This window comes from Andrographis paniculata, unplaced genomic scaffold (assembly GCF_009805555.1).
Source record: "Andrographis paniculata isolate CXL003 unplaced genomic scaffold, ASM980555v1 Contig80END, whole genome shotgun sequence".
NCBI classification, from domain to species: Eukaryota; Viridiplantae; Streptophyta; class Magnoliopsida; order Lamiales; family Acanthaceae; genus Andrographis; species Andrographis paniculata.
Window position 1 is genome coordinate 1,336,110 of NW_026137618.1, and position 27,562 is coordinate 1,363,671.

The following is a 27,562-nucleotide window of genomic DNA, read 5'->3' on the forward strand; positions in this document are numbered from 1 at the left end:
CATGTAGGGGTCAGACTGGAAGCCTGTTCGAGGGGAATTTCTTTGCCTGAAAGAATTAGACATTGCCAATAATGATTTAGTGAGTTGGAGAGCAGAATCGGAGCACTTCCCTATTCTTGACAGGCTTCAACTTACTGAATTACGTTTATTGAACGTGATCCTTTCAGGCATTGAAGATATACTAACATTGCTATGGAGTTATTTTTGGTCAATGACAAGTGAGGACGGTAATGCACAAACCCGCAAAACCCGAAACCCGGATCCAATGACCCGAACCAGATCCGGTTCTTTGTGAAACCGGCGGTCCATAGCTGAAGCGCCCAAAAACCGAACCCGGTCCGGTTCTCTCTGATATATGAAGAGGGGGAGGGGCCCGGTTCAGAGATATACATACATGCACTCACTCATCCTCACATTCTCTCTCCCCGATTCTCTAATCTTCTCTCTAGAAAACCCTAATCGACGACGGCAACTCCAACGATCTTCCTTGGGTTTCTCCGGTGATCTGTCGGGCGATTCGACTGGTTCGACTGAGCTCTTCGATAAACAGCCTGTGCTGAGGCTGTTCCTCGGTTTGATTTACAATTTCGAGCGTTCCTTTACAGTGTATTGATTATATTGTCTGTTGGGAAGCATTAGGCTTAAAATCGCTTGTGTTTTCGTTAGATCGTGGTTTGGTTCGCATGTTTGTTGCGTTTCCGTGGATGTCGGTTGTGTTTGGGTTGATATTGTGCGTTACAGTGGGTTTTAGGATCGATATTAGATTGGGTAACCTGAGTCCGAACATTTGCTTTCGTTTAATAAAAGATTCTTTAAGTTCTTTGGTTTAATTAGTGGTTTTATTGTGTATATATGACATATTGATCTTGGATTTGTAACAACAAGTGGTATCAGAGCCTATATGTCATTTCGAGTTTACTGGAAAGTTGAAAAACGAGATTTATGGTGAACAACTTGTTCTCATTGTAAAAACCAGAAGGTTTTTTGTAAATAGATTCAAGGCTGTGCAAAATCTAGTTAGAGAACATTACTGGATTGAAAACTTGTTTGTGAAGTGGTGTTAAACACCCTTGAAAAGTTTGATTTCTCCTTGAAAAGGCTTTAGTTAGCCTTGTAGGAGATTAAGACTTGAAATCACCAATATATTGGTTGATTTGTTAGTTAAACCATCCAAACTTTACTAATCTGTTTATTAAGTGCGCAGTGAACAAGTTTTGATGGGTGAAGTGGCCTGGATTACAAAAAGAACGCCAAAGAACTGTTGCGGAGCAAGGAGTGGGTAAAATTTCATTCAAATACCAGCTGTTAATGTGCTATTTGAGTGCTGTGCTGTGCTTGTTCTTTTTAAAATTGGCTTATTGAGAGTTTAATCGGCTGTTTTGAGGTTTTAGTTGGCTGTTTGGGTGAATTGTTGTGGCTGTTAGTTGTTTGGCTGTTTGTTAAGTGATTTGTTGTGGTTGTTGAGTGGTTAGTTGTCAAGTCTAGTTGTGAATTAGTTAGATAACTGTTTTTCAGTTAGTAATATTAACTACGCTAAAAGTTGGTTTTCAAAAGAAACTAACTCAAGGATTGGTTGATATTAATAAGACAAAATTGAGGTTGTTTGCAAATTCTGGTTTACCTAAGCAAAACCAGAAGCTGGTTGATTGTTTAAAATCAATTTTGTGAAAATCTGCACTGTTTTTTAAAAATACAGTGAGATATTTTCTAAAATCAGTAAAATGGCAGGTCAAAACTATTTTAATATACAATCTTTTGATGGAAAATCTGATTTTGTTATTTGGAAACAAAAAATGAGAAGTGTTCTTGTAACCCAAAGATTAATAAAAGCTGTGGAAGTTGCTCCAGCAGCTGATATTCCTACTGCAAAGAGGAATGAGCTGGATGAACTTGCATCATCTTGTATTATCTTGAACTTAGCTGATTCTGTAATAAGAAAACTAGGAGTTTATGAATCAGCCAAGGACTTGTGGGACAAGTTGAATGAAATGTATACTGAAATTTCTCTTCCAAATAGAATACATCTTTTAGAAAAGTTTTTTAGTTACAAATTAGACCTTTCAAAGTCAATAGATGAAAATTTAGATGGTTTTACCAAATTAATTCAAGATATTAAACTTACAGGGGATAAAACAATAGATAATTACAGCTTTATTGTCTTGTTAAATGTCATTCATAGTTCATATTCAGATGTAAAATCAGCAATAAAATATGGTAGGGATGTAATTACACTTGATGTGGTTATAAATGGTCTAAAATGTAAGGAAGTAGACTTGCAACTTAATAAATCTAACAAACAATCACATGGTGAAGTCATGCATGTTAGGGGTAAATCTCCTTTTAGGCCTAACAAGAATGGTTCTTCTTTTAATACTAATAAACATGGAAACAGCTCCTACAATAGTCAATATAAGAAGAAACCTAGAAGTAAGTCAAGAAATAGGTCACAAACACCCTCTAAGTTCATTAGAAGGTGCTTTAATTGTGGGGATCCCTCACATTTCATTAGGAACTGCCCTAAGAAAGATAGAAACAATGCAAACAATAACAAAAATTTGAACATAGGAACAGCCCCTATGAATGCTACTTTAAATGAGCAAGCAAACTTGATATTACATGATGAATGTGTGGGTGAAGTGTTTGCTGTAACAACTGATTGTTCAAATATAACAGATTTTAACAAAAATGAGGGGTTATTAGACTCGGCTTGTACCTATCATATGACTCCTTTTAAGGAATTTTTTTGTGATTACAAAACTCTTTCAAATTGCAATGTTACAATGGCTAATAATAGGGTTTGTAAAGTCATGGGAATAGAGACTGTTATGTTAAGATTTAGTTCTGGAAATGTGTTGAAACTTTGCAATGTGAGACATGTTCCAAATTTGTCAAACAATTTGCTTTCTTGTGCTGGTTTGTCTTCTCTAGGATTAGAGGGGAAATGGGGAATGAATTTTATGAAAATTACAAAGGGTTCTTTAGTTATTTTCAAGGTTGTTTTGAGGAATAACCTCTATGTGGTGACTGCTGTGCCTGAAATTAAATCTGAATTGTGCGTTAATGTTGTAAAGGATAACACTGTGTTGTGGCATAGAAGATTGGGTCATTTGAGTAATAGAGGGTTAGAGATTTTACAAAAATCTGGATATTTTGGTCTTGAAAAACTTTCAGCTTTACCATTTTGTGAAAATTGCATTTATGGAAAACACCATAAAGTTTCATTTCCTAAAAAACCAACCGAAAACATAATTTTTTCAAGAGATTGCTTACAATATCTTCACTCGGATGTGTGGGGTCCTTGAAGTGAACCCACACATGGAGGGAGAAGATATTTCTTGTCTATAATTGATGATTTTTAAAGAAAAGTTTGGGTTTTTTTTTGCTGAAAAAGAAATCTGATGTATTTGAGACTTTTAAAAACTGGAAAATTGAAATTGAAAATCAAACGGGAAAGAGGATTAAGTGCTTAAGGACTGATAATGGTTTGGAATTTTGCAATACATGGTTTGATAATTTTTGTATTGAAAATGGAATAAGAAGGCATAAAACAGCCTCTTACAACCCCCAACAAAATAGGGTTGCTGAAAGATGAACCGAACTTTATTGGAAAGAGTTCGAAGCTTATTAGCTTCTTCGGGTTTATCAAAGAGTTTTTGGGGCGAGGCTGTTAAAACAGCCACCTACCTAATAAATAGATCTCCCTCAGTACCTTTAAAAGGTGCTTGTCCCGAGTCTATTTGGAGTGGTAGACATATAGATTTGTCAAATCTAAGAGTCTTTGGCTGTTCAGTGTTTGCACATGTTTTAAGTGATAAACTTGAGCCTAGGGCTGAGAAATGTGTCTTTCTAGGATATCCCGAAGGAGTAAAGGGATATAGGTTGTGGTTAAATTCAAAGCCTGGTTTTAAAACATTTATTAGTCGAGATGTAGCATTTAATGAAACTGAAATGCCCTGTTTGAAAGAAAATCAGTTCAAAATTGATGAAAATTCAATAATAAGTAACTCAAATAATACTCCAAGCGAGGTGGAGCAAATTCATTTTAATCCAGCCGAAGAAGAGGCTGAATTAAGTGAGAATTTTGCTCCAAATGAGGCTATTTTTGATACAGCCAGTGCTGATCCAGATTACAGCACAGAAGTTGCTGAATCTGGACCAGGCAGCAGTCCTGGAAATTTAAGTGAAGTTTCTGTTTCTGATCTTGCTGATGTTGAACCTTATAATCTTGAGAATTATCAATTAACTAGGGATAGAAGTAGGCGGAACATTAGACTTCCATCTAGATTGAATGACTTTGATGTTACTTCATTAGTTCATAATGTGTTTGAGTCATTAGATGGGAATGAACCAAAGTCATACCATGAGGCAATAAACTCTAAACATAGAAATGAATGGGTTAAGGCTATGAATGAAGAGATGAAATCACTATATGATAATAATACTTGAAATTTGGTGCAAAGATTGCCTAACTATTCTGTAATTGAATGTAAATGGTTGTATAAAGTAAAACAAGATGAAAATGGAGTTAGATTTAAAGCTAGATTAGTTGCTAAGGGATATAGATTACAATGAGATATTTGCGCCGGTTGTTAAATATTCCACTATAAGATGCATGCTTACTTTGGTTGCTTATTTTGATTGGGAATTGATACAATTATATGTAAAAACAACATTTTTACATGGTGATTTAGTTGAGAAGATATACATGAAACAACTGGAATGTTATCTTGATAAAAATAAAACAAATCATGTTTTTCTTTTAAAGAAATCACTCTATGGATTAAAACAGTCCCCTAGGCAATGGAACTTAAAATTTGATAAATGTATGAGATCTATGGAATTCATTAGAAGTAACTTTGACCATTGCTTATATTTTAAGATAGCATGTAAACATCCTATATTCTTACTGTTGTATGTTGATGATATGTTGTTGATGGGTCCTTGTTTGGAGTCAATAAATCATGTGAAAAATTGTTTAAGCAAGAAATTTGATATGAAACATTTAGGGGATGCAAAAGTAATACTTGGCATGAATATAGTGAGGAATAGAAGAGAGAATATGTTGTTTCTTAACCAATCTTCTTATATTAAGAAAATTCTGAAAAAGTTTTCAATGTGATGCAAAATGCTCAACAGTCCCTTTAGCATTTAATTTCATTTTAACTAAAGAACAATGTCCAAAATCTGAAAGTGATGTGATTTACATGAAGAATGTTCCTTACTCTAATGCCATAGGCTCCATCATGTACCTAATGGTGTGTATTAGACCCGATTTAGCATATGCCATTAGTTGCTTGAGTCGCTATATGGCTAATCCGGGTGTGGAACATTGGAATGCATTAAAATGTGTGTTTAGATATTTGGTTGGTACTATGGATGTTGGTTTAGTTTTTGGTAAACACATAAGTGAGATTAAACTAAATGGGTATGTGGATTCCAATTATGCTAATGATAGAGATTCTAGGAAATCAACTACATCTTATATCTTTACACTATGTGGTTCATGTGTTAGTTGGAAGTCTCAACTCCAACATATAGTTGCTCTTTCTACTACCGAATCTGAATATATGGCTATAACGGAAGCATTAAAAGAAGCTTTATGGTTAAAAGGCCTGTTAAGTGAAATTGGATATTTGGAAAATGATGTAACTGTTTTTCAGATAGTCAATCGGGGATCCAACTTTGTAAAAACCCTTTCATGACCGAACTAAACATATAGATGTTAGGTTTCATTTTATACGCGATATTGTGTCAAAAGGGCTTTTGAAACTTGAAAAAATTCCAACTGAATATAACCCTGCGGACATGGGGACTAAAGTTTTGTCGTTTTCAAAATTTAACTTGTGTAAGAAAACGGTGTACATTGATACTTTTGATTAGAATTTGGTTTTTTCAAACTGTAATTTACTTTTTTTTTCCTTTTCCCTGGTTTTGGTTCTGTTTCTGTTTTTTTGGGTGTTGGAATGGAAATTTTTTTTTGTTTGTTTTGTTTTGAGAATTCTAATCTTGGTAGGTAAGTCCGCAGGTTAAAAGATTGAAAGCGATCATTGCTCGGACCGTGATGACGCCCATGATGTGCATCTTTCTCTATGCCCAAAAAGGTGGAGATTGTGGAGTTATTTTTGGCCAATGACAAGTGAGGCCGGTAATGCACAAACCCGCACTACCCGAAACCCGGATCCAGTGACCCGAACCAGATCCGGTTCTTTGTGAAACCGGCGGTCCATAGCTGAACCGCCCAAGAACCGAACCCGGTCCAGTTCTGTCTGATATATGAAGAGGGGGAGGGGCCCGGTTCAGAGATATACATACATACACTCACTCATCCTCACATTCTCTCTCCCCGATTCTCTAATCTTCTCTCTAGAAGCCCTAATCGACGACGGCAACTCCAGCGATCTTCCTTGGGTTTCTCCGGTGATCTGTCCGGCGATTCGATTGGTTCGACTGAGCTCATCGATAAACAGCCTGTGCTGAGGCTGTTCCTCGGTTTGATTTACGATTTCGAGCTTTCCTTTACAGTGTATTGATTATATTGTCTGTTGGGAAGGATTAGGCTTAAAATCGCTTGTGTTTTCGTTAGATCGTGGTTTGGTTCGCATGTTTGTTGCGTTTCCGTGGATGTCGGTTGTGTTTGGGTTGATATTGTGCGTTATAGTGGGTTTTAGGATCGATATTAGTTTGGGTAACCTGAGTCCAAACATTTGCTTTCGTTTAATAAAAGATTCTTTAAGTTCTTTGGTTTAGTTAGTGGTTTTATTGTGTATATATGACATATTGATCGTGGATGTGTAACAACAATTGCAATCAATTACTGTGAAGTATTATCAGTGAGTATGTCATTGATTCGGCAAAGAAAATATGGGAGGAGCAACACCAGTTCGGAAATGAGATTTCAATTCATGTTTCTGATATAGAACATGAGGTAAAATATCAAATTGCTACTTTCATTGCAAGAATGACGGGGCCTACTTGTCAATCCGTGGCTTATGTAATAAATCTTCAGAAAATCGTTGACAAGGTTGCTCAGGGTGGCCGCCGGTCTCTAAACACAAAACAAGTGGAAGCTATGGTCCTGTGGAGGAAGCCATCCATTTCTTCAACGACTTTTTTAAAGTTTTTCAGCCAAGAAGTGGAAAGTTTGCTAAGGGAAATGGCCCTGGCTGCCCATAAAGTCAATACTGTGATCCGCAGGCTACTCTCACAAACTTTGATGCCTATACTTGGTAAGTGTGTCCATGAAGATATTGAAAGACTGTTGGAAAAAATAAACTTCATGAGAAAGGCATTGTCAGGCTGCAAAAGAGGAAGGGAAAGAAGACGAGCGAATTGATGATGTTTCCGGTATTGACGAGCAAAATCCTATGATATCAACTCCCTGAAATATTTATGGGAAGGAGTGCTTCTTGTTTGAATTATTAATTTGATATTTTCAATCAATGCATACATGTATCTAATAATGAATCCATATAAAAATGTACATGTATCTATTTAAAATATGCATAAATGTAGTTCAAAGGTCATGCATGCATCTAATTAATCATAAATGCATCTAGATGTACCTTTGGACCTATAAATATGCATCCATGTTCATCATTTGATATCAAACAACACAAAAATTAGAAAATATATCTTTCAAAGCATCTTTTCCTAGCCTACTCAATTTGTTCTTGTATTCCTCTTTCAACACTTCCTAACACAGATGAAGTTCTGAGAGAATATCGAATTGGTTCTGTCGCCGCAACATTGACGGAGGCTACTAGTTTAATTTGGTTTGATTTAGCATGCTTCTGAACTCGGTCCTCCAGAAGGCTTCTGAACTCGGTCCTCATCATCTAAACAAAAAAGCTAATGGAAAATGTTGAGGAATCCATCAGTTTCCTGCAGGATGTTGTCGAAGTTCATCCGCAAAGTACACTTTGAGAAATCGACACTAATGTCTATTTCTATACATCTTTTCTACACTTTGTGGAGCATCTGAATTCGAAGCATCTTTGGCTTCAATCTCTGGAAGATGCAATTTTAGTTTTATCGAGATACAATAATCAAAGTAATTGGATCAAATACATAATTTTATTTGCCATATTCTTAACTTAGACATAAAATCTTGACTATCATTTTCGTACCATTTTATTTACTTATATTAATTTTCTTTGATTTAGGATTCATAGTTTTCAATTCGATATTTATCCATATTATACAATTGATTTAATCTATAATCAATATAAAGTTTCTACCAATAAATTTATAACAAAAAAAGAAGTCACTACCAAAAAAAAAAAAAGGTCTTTTTGTAACGATCTAATATTCGTAACTAAAACCCATTTTTTGTGCAAAATAGTTTTTTGTGTCGACTTTGTTACGGATTATGACCGCTACGAAAAATCGCAGTTCAAAAAGCTCGTGTCGCAACAAAATCCGTAACAAATATTAGGTGGTCAACTCTCAAAATAAGAACGTGTTAATTATATTTGTTACGGTTTTTGGTATGTAACAAAAACATCAATCATGTTTTTGAACCGACAAATATCCGACACAAATACTGCGAAACAAAAGTTGAATAGTGTCAGAAAAATATTTGTTACGACATATGTCCGAAGCAACAAATGCGTTACAAATGTCTAATCTTGTCAGAAAACTTCTTGTTACAAGATGTGTCCGTAACAACAATACATTATGAAAGGACTGCCCCCTCCGCAACAAAAAATCATGACAAAAGTCAGGCAACCATTCATTACCATTTGTACCGGCCACTGTTCGTAACTAAGAATATGCTACAAAAGACGTCCCTGTGTGGCATTGTAGTTTTGTCTCCATAAATAAATTCCATTTGTCTGTATTATTAATCTGCGAGACAAATAATTTAAAACTTAATCTTATCATAATTGTTTCTAAATCCATCAAAATACTACACATGGTCATCAATACAACGATGTTCATAGTCCAGCCAAAAATAAAATATTAGTCGTCAACGGTGTTAACAAAACATCACAACAAAACACCAATCCGTACACCAACATAACAACCTACTAAATAACGATACGCAAAACCCAAAAGTAATACATAAATAGATAATTCTAATATCATACGGAAGTACGATCTTAAGGGCAACTCATAAACACTACTGTGAATGACTCAGCTAGTCGAGTGCAGAATCATGGAGGCTGCAATCACGGGCGGCGAACCAACTGCAATGTGTTTTTAATAATATATAAGCATTTATTACAGAAAATGAAGTAATTTAATTTCCAAAAGAATAAAGTAAATAAAAAATTCCGTACGTCCTTGAAAATCCACTCGATATTATCTCCGTCGAGTACATCACCGAGAATTTTCGCTCCAGCATTAGTTGGGAGGATAAGTGCGGTCTCCGGGACCATTACAGCTGTAACATACACCTTAACAATGGCTAGGGTATCACCTATATAAATAGATTAAACGAGCGCTAGTTACGAGGATGAATATAATAAAATAAAACTTACGCTTTAGCTTGATCTAGGGACCCTATCTTAAATACAAGTATAATAATAAATAAACTCGAAAAGCACTAATAAAATAGGCTGACCCCTGAACATTATGAAAATAAATAACACAACATGGACCATAAGGGCCAACTCCCCTTACACATATACTAATAATTATAAATCACCACGATCATAGATGGACAATCCTTCAGTAAAAAAAACGAACACAGCTCCCCAATAGCAACCAAGTAACCACCAATCAAGCCCTACAAATAAAGTTCAACCATACAACTACCTTAAACCCAAAATAGACATGCCCTACAACGATATAACCAGAAGCTAGATATAACAATCTTACACAGGATCCATTTTATGTCCATTTCACGTTGTACAATTAAATGGCCTCAAATATTTCTTTACATGGAATATTTGGAACTAGAGCATGATTGCAACACAAACATATACAATAAAGGAAAAAAATTGTTCAAGAATAAAAAATTTCGTGGAACATATAAGTCAGCTATCTCTCCTAACTACAAATTTGAGATCAAACAACCATAAACTTATACACAATTACTACAATAAAAATAATTTCATACAACGGAGCAAGCTAAGTAAAATTATGCTATAACAAATTAGTAGGCTAAAAGATCAATATTGCCTAAGTTGCAAGTTATAAATTACAACCAACCTAATGCAGCATTGAAGCAAAGCTCCAACAAACCAAAAGTATGTTTGTAGATTATACCGGCAAATCATCCATGGTGGCAAGCACAATTAAAGTGGTTAGCAACAATGAGTTATACGAACAACTAGCTAAACTATTAGACTACAATATCCTAAGGACTCGGAAACTGAACCTAACAACATAACTATATCTATCACTAACCAACAACAACTACTATACTTCTATATAAAAGGATTATACATCGAACAACTAGCAACCAAACAAGGTCACACAACAAAAATATGCAGCAGACGGCAACAAAAATAAAAAGTAAACTAGCTTGATTAATTATTCCTACAATAGCAACAGACAAAATTAAACAGAGTTACACTAATCAAATTAATTAAGCTATATATTGACTTAAATCTAGTTTCTCTTATGCTAATATTAAACTACTTGCAAACTATCTAACAAATATGACTACAACTAAAGTAATGAGAGAACTAATGCTAGGCTAAGGACTAAACCTAGAAGACCAAAACTAAACCAAATACTAACATAGCATGGATGAATCTATACTAAATTACTTACTACTCTAATATATAACAAACTAATCTAGTGAACTTACAATGCTAGTAGGATGCAAAATACAGATTAGACTACACTAAGTCTAAATAACTACAACACGAATTATCATAGCCAATATTAGAAATAAATAGCCATACATACTCCCCTTCAAAGATGAACGCCTGTATTATAAGCAGAGAAATTTTATTATTGGGGCTAATCATAATTTTCTCACACTTGAATTTTTCTCCGCCCTCGAACATTTACAGTTGACACTGAGGAGGAACTATAGTTAAACCAAACAACAAGTCATTAGTAGCTTTTAATTTTTCCCAAAGCAAAATGCAACAACAGCTAAAAGACATTTAACCAAACATATTTAGCGCAAGGGCAATGGCTAAAACTAATTCCAACATCGATCGAAATGCACATTGCAATCATTAGGTATAGCACAATCTAATTTAACTAAAATCGTAAATGAGAACAGCCTATAAGCCAATATATCACACAACAACTCAAAAAATATATAAAATCATCATCTGGAATTTTATAGAGGAATAACTAAAAGTGCAAAATAAATGTAAACTCTTAATAAGTTAGTGCGAAATTATATGAAAACTCTTCATAATGAAAATAAAAAATAAAAAGGATAGTTCATTTGTGCATTTTCCATAAAAGAAAACTAGAAAACATAAAATCATTAAAAGTGTGTTTGCAATTACTCACTTTTTTTTTAACCATTTAAAAAAAACAAATTTCACCTAGAAGTGGGAAGACAACGAAGAATTCTTCTTTCACAAAGCTAAGTAGAAAATCATATATTATTTCAAAGCCTTTAAATTCATTTAAGAAGAGCCATCATCCTATCATTACTCTGTAGATCCTCGAAACAATTGTTCATTGTGATTTATTTAATACAGAAACACCTAAAAACTATACAAAATGGATTCCAAAGGAAACACTCGAGTCACCACCAATGCTTATTCACTTCATTATATCAATAGAAATTCAAAAAACAATAGACAACCATCTTATACCTGCTAACAGAAGGGAAATTGAATTCCATTATAAAAATCAATACCAACCTCAAAAGTAAACCTCAAATTAAGCCCAACAAAGACAATTTACCTCACAAATATTACTTCAAAGTTTAATTTAAGCTGAAAGGTTTCATATTTGAATCCACCATCAAAACTTTTTGCAACCACAAACAATAATTCAAAGAAGAAGATTATATTCAAGTTAGAAATAATAATGCCTATCATTATGAAATATCAATCAAAATCATCGAATATGCCTAAAAATAAGCTGATTTCACAAAACATCAACTAGAAACCACAAAACAAGAACAAGAACTCCCAAGAAAAACTAAATTCAATTCGAAGTTGTCACTTAGGCATTATCAGTTCAAAGCAACTAACTACATGCCCCTATATCACACCAATGTTCTAACCAGGCCGAAATTCCTTAAAAATAAATACCAATCTTAAATCAAACACAATAAGAACAATTAACCTTATCATCGTGACTGAGAAGAGGGGAACAAAAAAAGAAATTTCACAAAAATCAGTGTCCATACATAAAGCACAATTGGAACAATTTTACCTCATAATCAAATGAAGGGGAAGATAGAATAATACCCAAACAAACAATTCTAAATTAGAGGAGGAGATGACGGCATCGGTTGGATTTGTTGGGCTGGGAGAAGGCGCGGCCACGGTGGTGGGGACTGAGAGGTAGGGTGATGGTTCGCGGTGGCCTTAGCTCGGTCCAGGAGACGATGGTGGACGGAGAGGCTGTGGTCGCGTTGACGAGTGGTGGCGGAACGGAGATGGTCTGGGCGGCGTTCCACGGCTGGGGGTGGTGGGGCATCGGGTTTGGGCAGAGGCCGGCGCGATGGTGAAGGGGAGCAGTGGTGCAGCGTTGACCTGTTGAAGTGTCGCCGGTGATTGGACGGTGGTGAGAGGAAGAGGAGTAGATGGTCGAGCCCTCGAGGGCACCGTCGATTGGGGTCTCGGGATGGGAAAGAATCGATTTTGGGGAAAACTCTTTTGAATTGATGTGAATTTTGTCTTAGTATACTTTTTCAATGACTTTATTTATTTATTTATTGAATTTTAAAATATATTTATATTTTTTAAAATTTTTATTTATAATTATAAGATTAATCTTTTTGTTACAATCTAAGCGCATAACAAACATAATTAGTTAGATAATATTTCGTTTAATATGTAGTTGTTACAGATAATTATCAAAACAAATGATTATTTTTTTCTTAAATTTCAAAATAATTTTATATGAATTTTTCTATTTTTATAATTAAAATATTGATTTTTTATTACGGTTTGAATTATGTAACAAAGACATATATAGGACGACATATTGTCCCATATTTATTTGTTACGGATAACTTATCGAAGCAAAGGAAAAAAAAAAGTTGACTACCGAAAATAACTTTTTGTATCGATTAATTTTGCAACAAAAACTTCTTTTTGTAACAAACTTATTGTTACGGGTACTTTAGGCGCTACAAAAAATCAATTTTTTGGTAGTGAGTATTAGGTTTTTGGCATTTTTATTTAGGTTCGCCTAAGGAAATAAATCCATGCTGTAGTCTCTTGCCTTCAGGTATGTTCACATCTCACTTCAAACTTTTAATTATATTAAATAAATAAAACTAGTAAATTAATATATATATATATATATGTCACTAGTTGGTCCTAAACTTGAAAATTAGTGAATTTCATTGGGACTGGGTTGAGGTCCTAACCAAGAACTAAAGTTAAGGTGAGAACAAAAAATAAGACAAAACTATTAGTGAAAATTTAAAAAGGCATAAATCTAAAGAAAAATTTGTTAGGCCAACACTACGTGGGACTTAAATCCACTTTCATCCATTTTACAATTTTCCAATAATAAAAACAAAATTATAAAATTCATCAAAGAAACTCCTATATTTAATATTTTATATATTTTTAGAATATGTCATCGTTTCATCAACAACTTCCAATTAAATGCCTTCCAAATTTCACGAAAGCCAACAAAAAAATAAATGAGATTAAAACAAACTATAAAATCACTACGAAGGAATATTGTGTTTTCCAAATATGTATTGATTGAAAGCTTGAAAAATCAGACAAATATTTTCATTTCAGAACCACCACCAACTCCAACCCCCTACAAATCATGAACAAAAAAAAAAAAAAAAACAAAAACAAAAGAGCTGTAAATCTTTTTTAATTTTATACATTTTTATAAAATCATAGTTAGGTTTAAACTCAAAAGAACAAATAGAATGAAGAGATTGATGGTCCAAGGAAAACTTTATTTTAAAGTGCCCCATCAACAGTTGCTAAAAACTTTAAAGACATTGCTTCAGAAATCTTGGAACCAACTCCAGCTATCAATCCCAAGAGGAAAATACAAGCAGATCAGTAGAAGTGAATGCCTATATTTCTGGCCATTCAAAGAACAAACCACCGATAAAGTCTGATACCAAGAGGCTATCATATATGCGACTATGTGGTCTTTTAATAAAAAAGGCGAAAAACGCACTTAATATTCATTGAGTAATCTCACACTCACGAGCCTTTATCGAATATGTAACAATGTTGGAACTATCTTGACTCTCAAGTCAAATGTATGGCTATATGATATGCTAATAATTTTTGTCGTGAATTAGAGCAAGTTAAAAACTAGTTGTCCAATTAGTTAGATTTTCGAAACTTATTCCGAGACAATTTGTACTCTCGGTGGTGTTTGAGACAAATCTGAAACAATATATTGTCACAAATAACTTTCGAGATTATCGTCCAGATAAATTATCGCACTAATGTCTCAACCCATGGTTGAGACACTAATTTGTCTCAAAACAAGGTTCTGTAATACAAGATTGTCTCGGCGTTTTTTTTCGAGACAATTTTCCGAGATAAATTAACAGTTTTGTGGTAGTGGACTATCTAGAGTCATGATGTTGTTACACCTTTCATCTCTATATAAAGTCGTGAAAGTATCACAGGTAATATCCAGTGGCTTTTTTCATTAAAGTGTCCCCATTTTGGAAAAGCTATTATTGAAAATCCACATAAATTGTGGCATAAACTCTTGGATGAATTATCATGAACGTGTCCCCATTTTCTACTGGTTGTCATTCTGGTATATTCGCGCAAAAAAAAATATATATATATCTATAAAATTAAGTCTAATCTTCTATGTAATACTCCTAAAGCGCAAAAATGCTTAAAGCAACTATAATCACAACATTAGACTTATTTTTCTTGACCAACAGCATTTCTTGTCATCAATTAATTAGCTTCGATAAATTTTGAATTTAAATTCTTTTGAATAAATTCTTGTAATTAATTTAGAGGGTTATTCGACAATAAATCCTACTCAAAACCACACCCAACAGAACTCATAAATGTATTTCCCAGTTTCACTTTGGATGGTCGTGCACAGGGACTTGGCTCTATAAGTAAGTCAGAAAAGCTTCAACTTCATCCTTCATGTCTCAAAATGCCTCATTGGATCCATCACCAAGACGTATTTCAATGGAGGATTATTTGCATAGCAAGGATTATTCAATAAGTAATTAAAGAATGTCGTTGTGTTGTACAAATATTATAGAGACATTGTTATCTCTATAGTTAAAACTCTAAATATAGTTTCCTTTTACAGTTGATGGTAACATTTATTTCAATGTTTCAAATTATTAGAAATATCATTCTTCGAACCCTACCTAACACAATTCGTAGTATCTCCAAAATTGCCAGAGCATTTAATCATTTTAATGCGTGAGGAACATAATGGGAATGTGAGTGAGGATATGATTGGTGAAGCATGTGGAAGTAGAAATGTTATTTCGATGCGTTGGGAAATGAGTGGGAATGTTATTTCAATGTGATCATAAATATTTATACACATATGAGAGCACATGCACATGCACACTAGACACTAGACCAAAGAACTTCAGCTCCATTTTGGCCACAGGGACTTCCTCCACTGTTGCACTTTATTGTCACAAGATTATGTGATGCATTCGGAAGGAGTAGAGGTATGCCTAGGCGTTATCCCTCATTCATGTCATTTTGTAACTTCTAACTGCAGGTTCACATTCTAGTTCTGGTTTGTACGATTTTGAAGTCATGGATTCGGATCGAAGAAGGCTACTTTTCCTTCAAAAATAAAGTAAAAAAATCATGTGTTCTAACAACAATTTTTTCATGGTTTTACTGTATTGTTTTTAAAATGTAATGTACATGGTGAGTTCATCAAGTTCCGTTTATCAGATATGAAATAATTAATGACAATTAATATAAAAAATATATAGGGGATAGTACGAAGGTTCATTTAAGCATTCAATATATATAGTTAATTAAGGTATTTGGAGAGGTTCATGTGTTCCGAAATGTAATTTAATTTTTCTCTATTTGTGGGATACTATAATGTGACGCAAAAATTCAGTAGAGTATTTCAAGACTGCAAATATATCTTAAAGCTATTTGAAGTGACTGAAAATTAGAATTTACTCCTTTGATCTAAGATACAAGGCACAAATAATTGTTATAATCTGAGAGCATACATTCAATAATAGATGTTGAAATCATAAGATTATAGAATTGTTGAAAATATGTGATTTCAGGATATATATATATATTATGTATAATTCCAATCCTATACAAAGATTCATAGCATTTTGACTTTTTCTTATATTTGAGAGTGTCAACTAAGGTTGTAAATGAAGCGGTATTCAGGAAGAAACTAAATAGTAACTAGTTGAGCAAGCTAGATCATATTACATCACCGACATGTTTTAGAACCAGCACTGAATGCAAATTTTCCTCAATGATTATATGATTATAAAGTAGATTCTTAATTAGTCACATGGTTTGTCAAGAACATCTAAAATGCCATACATTAAACATGCAGTTATTACACGCTTTAATTTATCTAGTCAAATTTTTTTCCTCAGATGTGCTCTAGATAAGATAGGGGCAAATGGTGCATTTCAGATATTGTCCGAGGCATTCAGTGTACTCTCCGAAAGGAGAGCCGAAATGGATATGACTTTAGTATCACCATACCACTGAAAAATGCACAATGCACCAGATAATAAAATGGTTGCATTCAGCGCCACCTCCATCACACGATTCACATGTGCACAGATGAAAGGTTTGACCTGCCAAGACACAGTGACGAAAGCCATGGAGCATTCACCCAACTGAAAAAATTATTGATTGTCTATGCATGTGAAAATTTCGACCATATTTAATTGGGTTGAAAACAATTATTGTCACAGACTATGCTGTTGTGAAGTATTTTTTCTCAAAGAAGATGCAAAGCCATGTATAATTCGTTGGCTTCTATTATTACAAGGGTTCAAGCTGGAGATTAGGACCGAAAAGGACTCGACAATCTTGTAGCAGACCATCTCTGATGGTGGACAACAACCCGTGATTATGGATCAGAAATATCAGATTGTTTTATGAATGAAAAGTTATATTCTATAGGTGATTTGAAGCTAGACCCATGGTATGATAATTTAGGTAATTAGTTAGCATGTGATACAATGCCTTCACATTTGAAATGAAAATTTCAAAAGAGAAAATTCAAACATGACAATAAGTATTATATTTGGGACGAACAATTCCTTTTTAGAATATATGCATAAGTAATAAGATGATGCATCGTGGATCATGAGGTTCTGAAGGTGCTACAAGCATGCCATGAAGGACTTGAAGGAGGCCACGTGGGTCCGAACCGAGCCGCTCATAAGGTACTTGAATGTAGATTTTATTGGCCTTTGAATTACGAAGATGCTCGTAACTTGTACGAAAGTGTGATGCTTGCCAACGTACGGATTATATTTCTCATAGAGATGAGATGCCCCTAAAAGACGTACTTGAGGTTGAATTATTTCATTTATGGGTCATCGATTTCATGGGACCTTCTCCACCATCAAATGACAAGAAAATATATTTTGTTTGCTACTGGGTATTTATCAAAATGGATTAAGGGATATGCATGTTCAACCAATGACTCAAAATAATGAATAAAATTTTTCAAAAAGAACAATTTTACTCATTTTGGAGTGCCCGAGCAATTATTAGTGATGGTGGAATCCAAGTGAGAAGTGTTGCTCAAAGAGGAAAACAAGGTCGATCAATTGGCAGGATCGGGGGAAACAATTTAAAATTCAGAGAATCATCCATCTGAACACACAGTATCTTCACTCTCTGTAGATACAATTTTTATTTTCTTTTTAGCGTGGATTAGGAAATTCCATTATGAGATTGGTCATTTAATTTTAGATTAGGAATTTATGTTTGGTGACGAGATTGAATTGAATGTATATATCTTTCATCCTACAATCAAAGATGGGAGTTGGAGATTAGATATTGAACTATGAAATTATTATTTACGTCAAATGTTAATGTTGCATGTTGTTTTGATTTCTAAATGTTTAATACAAATTTTGTTCTTGAATTAAAATTAAGATTTTTACATACGATTTAATTGAAGTTTTGATTGTCAGGAAGCACAACACAATTAAGATTATCAGTACCAGCTATGGGAAAGTATTCGGTTTCATACGGAAATTTCAATAATGAGGGAGATTATATTCATTCATTTATCTTAATACGGTTTTTCATAATCGGGGAATACAGTGAATACAATTTAGAAATTATGTTCATGAATAAGATAATATCGAATTGATGTGATTAATATGAAATTAAATTTATGAATCTTGGTTGCCAATTTTTTTAATGTTCTTAATTTGTATTAAATTTATGCTTACATCTGCTATTCAATTTTTTTTTTTTTTTTTTTTATCAGGATAGAATATTCAAATTAATTGGATAAATTCATAACTTTATTTGGAATATTCTCAAGTTAGAGATAAAAATCATGATTATCGTTTAAGTAGTACCACTTATGAGAGATATGAAAGCACAAACAACTGAAATTAGTCGAAGAAGTACAAACAAATATTTAAATTATTTCATTCTAATTAAGAGATTATGTAATCTTCGATTTTATAGAATTTATGTACTTATATTAATTTTCTTTTATATAGGATTTATAGTTGTCAATTTGAGATTTATCCATCTTACACAGTTGATTTAATCTATAATTGGTATAAAGTTTCTACCATGTGAATGAATACATTTAAATTTCCAGTAGATTCAACTTGCAATGTTGTACACATACAATAAATTATAACAAAAAAAATAAGTATCAAATTTTTGGAATTGGTATGCAGGTTCGCCTAGGGAGGTAAACCCATGCTAAAGTTTGTTACCTTAGTGCATGTTCACATCTCACTCCAAATTTTTAATTATATTAAATAAATAAATTTCACAAAGGAAAAAGACAAATTAATATATATATATATATCACTGGTTGGTTGAGACTTGAAAGCCAGTGAGTTTCGTTGGGGCTAAGTTGTGGTCCCAACCCAAAAAGTAAAATTAAAGTGAGAACAAAAAGTAGGACAAAACTATTGGTGAAAACTAAAAAACACACAGATATGAAGAAAAAAAGTCGTTAGGCCAACTCGGCGAGTTTAACCCACTTTCACTCATTTTAGAGATTTCTAATAATAATAAAAGAAGATTATAAGATTCATCAAAGAAATTTCTATATTTAACATTTTATATATTCTTATAATATCTACTCACCTCATCAATAACTTCCAATTAAATGCCTAAAAAATTTCACGAAATCCAACAAGAAAATAAATGATATTAAAATAAACTATGAAATCATTGACAAAGAGAGTATAGTGTTTCCCAAATATGTATTGACTCACAGCTTAAAAAATCAGACTAATATTTTCATTGCAGAACCACCTCCAACCCCTATAGATCATGAATAAAGAAAAAACAAAAAAGACGAAAGAGAAGTAAATCTTCTAAATTTACATATTCTTTTCTAAAATCATAGTTAAAGTTAAACTCAAAAGAACAAATACAAGGAAGAGATTGATGGTCCAAAGCAAACATTCTCTAAAAGTGTCCCGTCAATAGTTGTTGAACACTTCAGAGACATTCCTTGAGGAATCTTTGAACCAATCTAGCTGTCAATGCCAAGAGCAACATATGACCAAATCAGTATAAGTGAATGCCTATATTTTTGGCCATTCAAAGAAAAAACTACCGATGTAGTCACATACCAAGCGGCTTTCATATATGGGACTATGTGGTCTTCTAATAAAAAAGGCCAAAAAGGCACTTGTAGGCCAGCTGGAGAAATTTGAGATGGAACATTCATTGAGTAAATCTCACACTCTCGAATATGTAACAATGTTGGAACTATCTGACTCTCAAGTCAAATGTATGGACATATAATATCTTAATATTGTTTGGTCATGAATTACAGCAAGTTAAAAATTAGTCGCCCAATTACTTAGATTTTTCAATGCTGTTGCATTAAATAAACAAATCTTCATGCTCAATTGAGGGTAATAAAGAATGAAATTCTGGCAAGGTGTAAATATTGGGCAACTATAATGTGTTTGTGACTGTACGGAATTTAAAGAAAAATCTATAGTTCAACATTTTATATATCATCATTTTCAAGTATTTTATATAAGATTTTTTTCTACTTCATAAAACCTGTTACATTTTGTTTTCCATAAAAAAGTAGAAGAAACATGTGGAATTATATATTATTATTTTAGTAACCAAATACTACAATATTTTATTGGCTTTTGTTTTTTACATTCTGATTAAACCACACTACTAACACAAATTTCGCATGTTATAGTTGGCACACTTATCTCTTATAATATAAAAACTACATTAGGCTTTCTCGTATATAAAAGAACATTGCATAAAATTTGTTGTTTATGGCATTGTTTTAACCTTTGTGGCAAAAAAGCAATCACAATATTGTTACGATGGTCATGACTAAAAATAATCACGACAATTCTACAACTTTCATCCCAATATAACACACACGATATTGATGCAACCTTTGTGCCTAAAAAGAGTGACAAGGTTGTTGCAACTTTTATGACTTAAAAACTATGGAAATTATATATATCGTTTCACGGACATTGTAGCAAGAGAATTTTTTAAATTTCATCCCAAAAATATTCGTTTTATTGTTCCTTGACTCAAAAGACCATGAATATGCCATGACTATCTAGAGTCACAATGTTGTTACGCCTTTTATCGCTATATAAAGTCGTGAAAGCATCACACGTAATATCCAGTGACTTTTTTCATGAAAGTGTCCCCATTTTGGAAAAGTCATTATTGAAAATCCACATAAATTGTGGCACATTTTCTACTGGTTGTCATTCTGGTATATTAGCGCTCAATCACTATTTGAACATAAAGCTCATCTAATCTTATATGTAATAATCCTAAAGGCAATTATGCTTAAAGCAACTATAGCACAACCTTAGACTTATTTTTCTTGACCTACAACATTTCTTGTCATCAATTAATTACTTTCGATGAATTTTGAATTTAAATTCTTATGAATAAATTCTTTCAATTAATTTAACGGGTTAATCAACAGTAAATCCTACTCAAAACCACACCCAACAAAACTCATAAATGTATTTCCCAGTTTCACTTCGAATGGTCGTGCACAAGGACTTTGGCTCTATAAGTAAGTCAGAAAAGCTTTAACTTAATTCATCCTTCATGTGTCAACATGGATCCATCACCAGGACGTATTTCAATGGAGGATAATTTGCTTAGTAAGGATTATTCAATAAGAAATTAGAGCATGTCTTTGTGTTGTACAAATATTATAGAGACATTGTTATCTCTTTACTTGAAACTCTAAAAATAGTTTCCTTTTACAGCTGATGATAACATCTATTTCAATGTTTCAAATTATTAGAAATATCATTCTTCGAACCCTACCTAACATAATTTGTATTATCTCCAAAATCGCAAGAGCATTTAATCATTTTGTAATGCGTGGGGAACCAGTGGCGGAACCAGAACTCGAATAGAGGGAGGGCTAATTTTTTTTCGAAATTTCGATATACCAAAAAATGGGTATGATAAATGTATAGATTGAGACCGTATACAAATTTTGATACAATATGGATATATATCATTGCATACCCAAATAATTTAAAATAATAATTCTGATATTAATATATTGAATTATTTGTATATACCGATATACCGAATACTAAAATATTGTTGTTACCGTACTAAAAAAAATCAATATAATATTAGATTCTACCAAAAATTTTGATATACTAAAACTTTAATATTTTTATAATAAAAAAATAAATCAAAAAACTTTTAGTACAAAAAGAATTTATATACCAAAGTTTTAATATATTTTTGCTACATAAAATTTAAAATTTCTATAAATAATAAAAATTAAGGGGTGGGGTAGCTGGAGCCCCTCCTTGTCCCAATATAGTTGCGCCCCTGTGGGGAACATAATGGGAACGGGAGTGAGGATATGATTAGCGAAGCATGTGCAAGTAGAAATGTTATTTTGATGCGTTGGGAAATGAGCGGGAATGTTATTTCAATGTGAACATAAATATTTATACGCATATGAGAGCACATTTGCATGCATACTAGACCAAAGAACTTCAGCTCCATTTTGGCCATAGAGACTTCCTCCATTGTTCAACTTTATTGTCACAAAATTATGTGATCCCTTTGAAAGGAGTAGAGGTATGCCTATGCGTTATGATCTCATTCATGTCATTCTGCAGCTTCTAACTGCAGGTTCACATTCTAGCTCTGGTTTGTACAATTTTCAATTCATGGATTCGGCTCAAGGACTGCTACTAATTTTCTTAAAAATATGAAGTAAACAAATCATGTGTTCTAATAACAATGTTTTCATGGTTTTTGAGGTTTTTATTTTTATTTTTTATTGCATGTAACGTACATGGTGAGTTTATCATGTTCCTTTTATCAGATATGGAATAATTAATGACAGTTAATATAAAAAATATATAGGGGGATAGTAGGAAGGTTCATTTAAGCGTTTTCAACATAGAGTTAATTAACGTATTGGGAGATGTTTATGTGTTTCGAAATATAATTAAATTTTCTTCTATTTGTGGGATCCTATAAGGTGATGCAAAAATTCAGTAGAGTTAATTTCAAGCCTGCAATTATATCTGAAACTATTTGAAGTGACTGAAAATTAGATTTAGTCATTTGATCAAAGATACCAGGCACAAATAATTGTTATAACATGAGATAATACATTAAATAATAGATGTTGATATCATGAGATTAGAGAATTTTTGAAAACATGTGATTTCAGGATATATATATATATGTATAATTATGCTCGTATAAGAAGATTCGTAGCGTAGCAATTTGACTTTTCCTTATATTTTAGAATGTCATCAAATGTTGTACATGAAGCCGTACTCAGGAAGAAAATAAATAGTAACTAGTTGCGCAAGCTAGATCATATTACATCCCCGACATGTTTTATAACCCGTACTGAATGCAGATTTTCCTCAATGATTATATGATCATACGGAAGATTCTTAATGAGTCACATCGTTTCTCAAGAACATCTCAAATGTCATACATCGAATATGCATTGTGCTCTTGTTAACTATGTGTGCGTATTTGAGGTTAAAAAAAAAAAAAGGTCAAAAATGGAATGAAACAAGATTGAAGCCATAAGAGCAAAAGATATGGCTTCTTGGGAAAAATGGTTTATCGAACAAAACACATTCGAACACTTTAAAGGGTTAACTTTCTAAGCGTGGACGGTTCACAGTTATAATAGCGTTTTAACAACGAAAAACAATACAGAACATAAAACAACAATGGCATAAGGTTTTTGTTGACCCGGTTCAATTATTAACAAATCTACATATGGGGGATACCAATCCAGGAGGAATTCCACTAACCAGTGCTGATTAAGGACACAAACAACCACAACTCATTTAACTCTAATGCTAGTCATGGCTAACTCAAGAAAATACCTCCTAAGGTTCTCGTTACTACAACCTCGTACTAACAACGGCCACACAGCAAAGAAGTCCAGAGCTTCATTTTACCTCCGGTTGGAACTCCATTAATTCCGAACACCTTCGACCTCTCCAATTGATATCAGTGTAGAACACACATTCAAAATTTGGAGAGTTGAACTGGATGAGTGGTGAGAGCTTCTCTTAATAATCTTCTCTCTAAAATTTGCACACTAACTCTCATTAAACAAAGTTTGTCTTTTTTTTTATTTTATAAGCAATGCTTTCTTGGTAAGAACACCCTTTTCATTAATTTTTCTTAGCATAGAAATGGATGGAGTGTTCTCCAATGTTCCTGCATGAGTTTGACCATCCTCCAAATACCAAGTTTGTCTCTTGTGGGCATTAAATGGATTGGACAAAAAGATAAAGCCAAGCCCACAATTTCAGTCTGCAGCACGGTTGTTGTGACAGTCTTTCTGCAACCTATGAATACTAAAAATAGAAAGGTGGCTGCAGCAGAGAAGAAAGCAATTTTGTCCATTTGCCAAAAATAAAAAGGGCATTCACATTCTCCCCCTTTATGGCATATGGACCCATGCAAAAAAATGTGCACGAAGAGCATCCCTCACAATCAATCTAATAAAGTCAGTCAGTAGCAAAAGCATCCAGTTTAAGCAATCAACATACAAGCCAATAAACAAAGAAGGCTACACACAGCTTTGTACACCAAATAGTAGAATGGTTGTGATAACAACAATTCAACAACCGCCTGAAAGAAAGAGCATCAACAAAACTAGAAAAACAACAGTAAAAATAGCAGAGAGGACTTCCCAAGAGCTTCTTCCAACTCCCCCTTCCTGCAACATCGATCTCCCCCTTGCAAGGCGCATATGCTCAAAAAGGTGTTAGAGTGAGGACTCAGAGACTTCTACCTCCTCATTTTCAACAGCACGGGAATCTCGTGGAAATAAATTTAGGGCTCGAGTAATTTTCTTCCGATGATCTACGAGCATAGCTTTAATGGTCAACTCCCCTGAAAATATGATCTCCAATTTTCCTGCATTACTCCCCCTTCGTGGGAGCAGATGACAACAAGAACATGTACCTTCAATTTTCTGAGAAATGGTTGCAGCAGCAACCTTATCACCGTCACCAGCAACTGTTCTAACAATTTGCTTCACAAACAATTTCACTTGTTCCCTAATCACAAATTCCTTCTCCTTTGGTCCGCCAAATGACGTCGAAACTTTTCAAATTGATTTGCATCCAACGCCTTTGTAAGAATATCTGCCTTTTGATTTTTCTTAGGCATCCATACCAATTTGACTTTAACAATCTGATTCAGTCCTTCTGTAGGCCATCGAATGTTTCTCCCATTCATTATATTCTTTGCCAATCTGAAACATCTTTCAGTTGTATGTCCAAGACATCTTCAGTATTCGCAGTCACTACGACGTTATAACCACAATCTAGCACTCTCTGTTCTTCTGCGATTTTTCTCCCAATTTCTGTTTCGGCTTTTCTTTAAGTTCTGTTTCTTAGCAGGTGCTGATATATTCTCTGGAAGTTTGACATCAGTTAACAAACCACCATGCACATATGTAGTTGGTTTGCTTTGAGAAGATTCACAAAAACCTATTCTTTTGTAATCTCGAAAGGTTTTCCAATCGAAAGAACTTCGTCCAATTTCTCTATTCCCATTCGAAGATGATCATTCTCATCTTTCAGCTTCAGATTTTCATTCCTCAAAGAATCTGATTCAGTTGGTATAGCAGCAACATCTTTCTTCAGAATTTCGATCTCATCTTCCAATTTATCATTCTGAGCTTCCAGTCGAGAGATGGTATCAAGTAGCTCTTTATTCTTCACCACAGATTTCTTTTGCTCTACCACCATCTCCTCATAGGCTTTAATCAACTCATCTGCATCCAATTCTCTTGACTCTTCAGCATTTTCTGAAATAGTGACATCGTTTTCTTTAATGTATTCTTCAACACCAGCAATGAAAGCCACAACTTCATAATTTTTAGATTGTTCCTCGACACAGACAGTTTCCTCTTCATCAATGTCACTCCATGTTGCTTGATATGCTCTTTTCTCCATTTTCTTCACTGTCGGACATTCAGACTTGATGTGACCGATTCCTCCACATCCATAGCATGTTGGCTCTTTGACAGATTCAGGTTTAGGGGACACAGTGAACTTTTTCTTGGATCCACCATCAAACTTCTCTTTTGGCTTGCTGTAATTTGGTGCTTTCTGTTCAGAGTATTTCCGTTGTGAGCTGAATGTACTCACACCCTGATAACCACCACGGTTCTGAAGTTTCCCAAATTTCATCTTTGCTCCACGTTTCTCACTAATCATTCTCGAAAGTTTCCGACTCAGAAATGCCATTTCCTCATCTGATTCGATCATCTTCATGTCCTCCACACTTAAAGCCATGCTTTTTGGAGTTTCATCTTCGAGATGATTCATTTCATAGCTCACCAAATTGCCGTATAATTCATCCAACGTCATATTCTTCAGCTTTCGTGGTTCATTGAGCATAAACACCTTTGGCCTGAATTTTTTTGTGAGACTTTTAAGCATCTTCCTCATCAGTCTATGTTCTTCAAAGTGCATTCCAAGAGCTTCTACTTGATTGACAACATCCATAAAGCGATTATAGTAAACAACGATTGTTTCGTCTTCATTCATCTTCATTCCTTCGAACAATGTCTCAACATGATCTAGTTTAGATTCTCTGACTTGCGCTGAACCTTCGAATGCACTTTCCAGAATGTCCCAAGTTTCCTTGGCAATTTTTTAGTTTGATATACGCTTCACTTGAGTTTCATTCCTAGCATTAAAAATCGAAAATAGGGCCTTCGAGTTTGCTATTCCAGCAGCTTTTTCATTCAACGTCCATTCTCTCTTTGGTTTCTTCACAAGAATAGTAACACCATCTTCATCTTGGATGATTTTCATAGGATGAGGCCATGGACACTCAACAGCATCAGAAAAGCTTCCATTTTGTTATTCCAACTTTGGTAGTTTGTTCCATCGAACAATGGAGGTCTTGATGTTGAACGTCCTTCCTTACTCATATTTGCAACTGTGACCAGATCTACTCAATGAATTAGAGAACACTGCTCTGATACCAAATGTTGGGAAAAGTGGTTTATCGAACAAAATACATTCGAACACTTTAAAGGGCCAACTCCCTAAACGTGGACGGTTCACAGTTATAACAACGTTTTAACAACAAAAAACAATGTAGAACATAAAACAACAATGAAACAAGGTGTTTGTTGATCCGGTTTGATTATCAACAAATCTACATCCGGGGGATACCAATCCAGGAGGAATTCCACTAACCAGTGCTGATTAAGGACACAAACAACCACAACTCATTTAACTCTAATGCTAGTCATGGCTAACCCAGGAAAATATCTCATAAGGTTCTCATTGCTACAACCTTGTATTAACAACGACCACACAACAAAGAAGTCCAGAGCTTGATCATTCCCTCCGGTTGGAACTTTATTAATTCCGAACACCTTCGACCTCTCCAATTGACACATTCAAAATGTGGAGAGTTGAACTGGATGAATGGTAAGAGCTTCTCTCATTAATTTTCTCTCTAAAATTTGTACACTAACTCTCATTACACAAAGTTTGTCTTTTTTGATTTTATAAGCAATGCTTTCTTAGTAAGAACACCCTTCTCATTAATTTCCCTTAGCATAGAAATGGATGGAGTGTTCTCCAATGTTCCTACATAAGTTTGACCATCCTCCAAATACCAAGTTTGTCTCTTGTGGACATTTAATGGATTGGACAAAAAGATAAAGCCAAGCCCACAATTTCAGTCTGTAGTACGGTTGCTGTGACAGTGTTCCTGCAACCGTACGAATTCTAAAAATGGAAAGGTGGCTGCAGCAGAGA

The 27,562-nt window shown here is 33.9% G+C and overlaps 1 long non-coding RNA gene across 1 annotated transcript; it reads right to left on the bottom strand.

Moving 5' to 3' along the window:
- Positions 1-8,902: 8,902 nt before the first annotated feature.
- LOC127241074 (uncharacterized) lies at positions 8,903-12,732 on the bottom strand. Its single transcript, XR_007836451.1, has 3 exons — positions 12,339-12,732; positions 9,282-9,421; positions 8,903-9,188 (listed from the first exon to the last, which is right to left on the bottom strand). It is a non-coding gene; the product is annotated as an uncharacterized LOC127241074 (long non-coding RNA).
- Between the last annotated feature and the right edge of the window lie 14,830 nt (positions 12,733-27,562).